Below are 6,000 nucleotides of genomic sequence, written 5' to 3' on the forward strand. Positions count from 1 at the left end.
GCTTTTATTCATTCCCCTTTGAATACAGAGCCAATAGATGCTGGGGGCGTAGCCGCTAGTCGATATACAAAGTTTTTTTTTGTCTGTAGCAAAGGATCTCGTTTGCTGCTAAACCGATATGATGTATGTCTGTCTGTCTATACCGTAGGATCTTGCTAACCGCTGAGTACTGAGATGATTTTAAGATAGTTTATTTTTTTTCCTTATAATAAAATAACAGGATATTTGTCCATAAAAAGCGAAGCAATATCTTAATTTTTGTTGTTGGAACTGTTATTCAGTTGATTATACCAAGGATCTAAAGGAATAAGACAATGGCCGATAAATTTTTATCCATCCCTAATAACGATACACAAAATTGCAACACTACAACCAAAATATGACAAAAGTCCCCAAAGTTTTGAGCCAACGAATAAGAAAACTTCATTATAAAACTTTGGAGACTATTGTAAAAATTGCCTAATGTTTCCTTTATCCCTGAGATTATACAGACTATCCTTAAACTAATATTTACATTAAAGTAACAGGATGTTTATCAGTATCAACTGAACCGATATGCTTCTCCTTTACATTGAAGCTTATTTTACTCGCAGGAAAAGTTTTCATTTTGGGGAGGGGACTAACACTTTCAGCCCCCGGAAGGTATCACTTCCCTTAAATTCTTAACCTTTCTCCCTCCCCCCCCTCTCCACCACATCTATTCATTAAAGTACTCCTAGGGTCATCTATGGGATTAGCCGTTAGTGACTTAAAAATAATTCAAGTGCAATGATATATTTACCAAATTAATACGATAATTTTGTATACATTTTTTATGAAAAAAAATTATTTTGCCAAAGGCAGCCAAAAAATAAGCAGCAAATATTTCAAAAATGCTCTGATAATCAGAGATCTACAGGGATAAGACGATTGTCGATAAAATGATATATATACATATATACAGTGTGTTTTTTTATGAGAACTTTTTTGAAAGCAATTTTACCTTACTTATAGTTATTAGAATTTAATGATTAATGGCTTATTCTCTTCTTTTTTATAACCTTTAATAGAAAAGCAAAAAATATTTCAGTTTTTATTCAAAAAGTACAGTAAATTAAAAAATTTAAAACTTAGGTGTCAACATCTAAAAATGGTTTTAGTGCATTTTTCTTATAATCTACCTTTGCAAGAATGGCTGCAAAACGCTTCAAAGTTGAGATATTGAGCTAAAAATTTATATAGATACTACTTGTGACATGTACTAGAACATTTTGAAATTTGAAGGCCATATCTCAACCAGGGAGGGAATACTGGCCCCCCAATGTACTCCCTCCATTCTTGGAAAGGGTAGAAGATTTGAGCATAAGAAAAATGCGCTAAAACCATTTCTCGTATTCATTTGAATCCGGTGGATAGGAACCGGTTCTCATCCATACGAAAAAACTATGTCTAGCATCGTATTATATCCAGCTTTCTACGAATATAGATATGTACAATCATAAGATTAAACCCAGTTTTTTTAGCCGGTGCCTTCTGCACCTCGGGGCTAAAAAAACTAGTTTTAATCTCATAATTGTACTTTCTATATCCGCGGAAAGCCGTTTATAATACGATGCGAGAAATAACTATTTTAGATGTTGACACCCATGTTTTGAAATTTTGAATTTACTGTACTTTTTAAATAAAAACTGAAATATTTTTTTGCTTTTCTGTTAATGGTTATAAAAAACGAAGAGAATAAGCCATTAATCATTAAATTCTGATAACTATAAGTAGGGTAAAATTGCTTTCAAAAATGCTCTCATAAAAAAAAACACTGTATATATATGTATGTTTATATATTAATTATTCCCATTGATGATTCACAAAATTACCCCTTCTTTAGTTTAGAATTAGTGGTTGAAACATTTAGACACTCAACTTAATGAACTAAACAATCACAAAACAATAAAAAGTCCCCAAGGTTGTTAATCTAACGAATAAGAAAACGGTATTATAAAACTTTGGAGACTAGACAGCACTCTTGGATAAGCCAACTTATAACACTTTGGGAACTATCCTAATCCTCCCTGGCGAAATGACAATGAGATTTTTTGGTAAATTTATGGCAAACTTTATTCTTAATAAATTAGCACTTGGCAAAATTATACTGGAGAGATATTTCATTGAAGAATAAATTTTTTTTTGCCCAAACTTTTCGTCAGCCAATAATAACAGATAAGTTAAACATTGTAAAAATAATATAGTAACTTAACTCGAGTTGTCAACGGCAGAAATTAGGTCCTGAGATGGTTTTAGGCCTGGAAAGGTTTATAACAATTTTATCTGTATTTCTTAAAATAAATTAACAGAATCTTTGTCTGTATGTATGAATGTCTGTCTGTACCGAAGGATCTTGCTAACCGCTGAACCAATATGGTTCTCCTTTACAGTGAAGATTCCTATAGGTCCTGAGATCGTTCTCCTTAATAGGGTAGCTTCTCATAGGTCCTGGGGAGGTTAATAACTATTTTATTTTAATCCTTATAATAAAGTAACAGGATCTTTGTCTGTATGTATGTCTGTCTGTACCTTGCTAACCACTAAACCGACATGGTTCTCCTTTACAGTGAAGCTTCCTATGGGTAATGAGATGGCTTTAGGCCATTTTATTTTTAATCCTTATAAAAAGTAACAGGATCATTGTCTGTATTTATCAAAGAAGATCGCTAACTGCAGAACCAATATGGTTCTCCTTTATAGGGTAGCTTCCAATAGATCCTGGGAAGGTGTATAACTGTTTTGAAGGAGGATATAAGGGGCTATTAAGGGGCGATGGAGAGGCTATGTAGAGGCTATGTTATATAAATTAAGGTAAGGGGCTTTTAAGTGGCGATGGAGGGCTATTAAGGGGCGATGGAGAGGCTATGTTATATAAATTAAGGTAAGGAGCTATTAAGGGGCGATGGAGAGGCTATGTAGCGGCTATGTTATATAAATTGGCTATTAAGGGGCGATGGAGAGGCTATATAGGGGCTATTTTATATAAATTAAGGTAAAGGACTATTAAGGGGCGATGGAGAGGCTATGTAGGGGCTATGTTATATAAATTAAGGTAAGGGGCTATTAAGGGGCGATGGAGAGGCTATTTAGGGGCTATGTTATATAAAATCGGGTAAGGGGCTATTAAGGGGCGATGGGGAGGCTATGTAGGAGCTATGTTATATAATTAAGGTAAGGGGATATTAAGGGGCGATGGAGAGGCTATGTAGGGGCTATGTTACATAATTAAGGTAAGAGGCTATTATGGGGCGATGGAGAGGCTATGTAGAGGCTATGTTATATAAATTAAGGTAAGGGGCTATTAAGGGGCGATGGAGAGGCTATGTAGGGGCTATGTTATATAAATTAGGGTAAGGGGCTATTTAGGGGCGATGGAGAGGCTATGTAGGGGCTATGTTATATATATTAAGGTAAGGATTATATAAATTAAGGTAAGAGGCTATTAAGGGGCGATGGAGAGGCTATGTAGGGGCTATGTTATATAAATTAAGGTAAGGAGCTATTAAGGGGCGATGGAGAGGCTATGTAGGGCTATGTTATATAAATTAAGGTAAGGGGCTATTAAGGGGCGATGGAGAGGCTATGTAGGGGCTATGTTATATAAATTAAGGTAAGGAGCTATTAAGGGGCGATGGAGAGGCTATGTAGGGGCTATGTTATATAAATTAGGGTAAGGGGCTATTTAGGGGCGATGGAGAGGCTATGTAGGGGCTATGTTATATATATTAAGGTAAGGATTATATAAATTAAGGTAAGAGGCTATTAAGGGGCGATGGAGAGGCTATGTAGGGGCTATGTTATATAAATTAAGGTAAGGAGCTATTAAGGGGCGATGGAGAGGCTATGTAGAGGCTATGTTATATAAATTAAGGTAAGGGGCTATTAAGGGGCGATGGAGAGGCTATGTAGGGGCTATGTTATATAAATTAGGGTAAGGGGCTATTTAGGGGCGATGGAGAGGCTATGTAGGGGCTATGTTATATATATTAAGGTAAGGATTATATAAATTAAGGTAAGAGGCTATCAAGGGGCGATGGAGAGGCTATGTAGGGGCTATGCTATATAAATTAAGTTAAGGGGCTATTAAGGGGCGATGGAGAGGCTATGTAGGGCTATGTTATATAAATTAAGGTAAGGGGCTATTAAGGGGCGATGGAGAGGCTATGTAGGGGCTATGTTATATAAATTAAGGTAAGGAGCTATTAAGGGGCGATGGAGAGGCTATGTAGGGGCTATGTTATATAAATTAGGGTAAGGGGCTATTTAGGGGCGATGGAGAGGCTATGTAGGGGCTATGTTATATATATTAAGGTAAGGATTATATAAATTAAGGTAAGAGGCTATTAAGGGGCGATGGAGAGGCTATGTAGGGGCTATGCTATATAAATTAAGGTAAGGGGCTATTAAGGGGCGATGGAGAGGCTATGTAGGGCTATGTTATATAAATTAAGGTAAGGGGCTATTAAGGGGCGATGGAGAGGCTATGTAGAGGCTATGTTATATAAATTAAGGTAAGGGGCTATTAAGGGGCGATGGAGAGGCTATGTAGGGGCTATGTTATATAAATTAGGGTAAGGGGCTATTTAGGGGCGATGGAGAGGCTATGTAGGGGCTATGTTATATATATTAAGGTAAGGATTATATAAATTAAGGTAAGAGGCTATTAAGGGGCGATGGAGAGGCTATGTAGGGGCTATGCTATATAAATTAAGGTAAGGGGCTATTAAGGGGCGATGGAGAGGCTATGTAGGGCTATGTTATATAAATTAAGGTAAGGGGCTATTAAGGGGCGATGGAGAGGCTATGTAGGGGCTATGTTATATAAATTAAGGTAAGGAGCTATGAAGGGGCGATGGAGAGGCTATGTAGGGGCTATGTTATATAAATTAGGGTAAGGGGCTATTTAGGGGCGATGGAGAGGCTATGTAGGGGCTATGTTATATATATTAAGGTAAGGATTATATAAATTAAGGTAAGAGGCTATTAAGGGGCGATGGAGAGGCTATGTAGGGGCTATGCTATATAAATTAAGGTAAGGGGCTATTAAGGGGCGATGGAGAGGCTATGTAGGGCTATGTTATATAAATTAAGGTAAGGGGCTATTAAGGGGCGATGGAGAGGCTATGTAGAGGCTATGTTATATAAATTAAGGTAAGGGGCTATTAAGGGGCGATGGAGAGGCTATGTAGGGGCTATGTTATATAAATTAAGGTAAGGAGCTATTAAGGGGCGATGGAGAGGCTATGTAGGGGCTATGTTATATAAATTAAGGTAAGGGGCGATGGAGAGGCTATGTAGGGGCTATGTTATATAAATTAAGGTAATGGGCTTTTAAGGGGCGATGGAGAGGCTATGTAGGAGCTATGTTATATAAATTAAGGTAAGGGACTATTAAGGGGCAATGGAGAGGCTATGTAGGAGCTTTGTTATATAAATAAAGGTAAGGGGCTATTAGGGGCGATGGAGAGGCTATGTAGGGGCTTTGTTATATAAATTAAGATAAGGGGCTATTAAGGGGCGATGGAGAGGCTATGTAGGGGCTATGTTATAAAAATTAAGGTAAGGAGCTATTAAGGGGCGATGGAGAGGCTATGTAGGGGCTTTTTTTATATAAATTAAGGTAAGGGGCTATTAAGGGGCGATGGGGCGATGGAGGAGCGATGGAGGAGAGATGTAGGGGCCATCAAAGTACAATGTAATATAAATTTGTGGAAGGAGCGATGAAGGGGCGATGTAGGAGCGATGGAGGAGCGATGGAGGAGCGATGTAGCAGCGATGTAGGGGCCATCAAGTTGCAATGTTATATAAATTTGGAGAAGGAGCGATGAAGGGGCGATGGAGGAGCGATGTAGGAGCGATGTAGGGGCCATCAAGTTGCAATGTAATATAAATTTGGAGAAGGAGCGATGAAGGGGCGATGTAGGAGCGATGAAGGAGCGATGTAGGAGCGATGTAGGGGCCATCACAGTACAATGTAAT

This window comes from Acartia tonsa, chromosome 5 (assembly GCF_053477335.1).
Source record: "Acartia tonsa isolate MP-2025a chromosome 5, ASM5347733v1, whole genome shotgun sequence".
NCBI lineage: Eukaryota > Metazoa > Arthropoda > Copepoda > Calanoida > Acartiidae > Acartia > Acartia tonsa.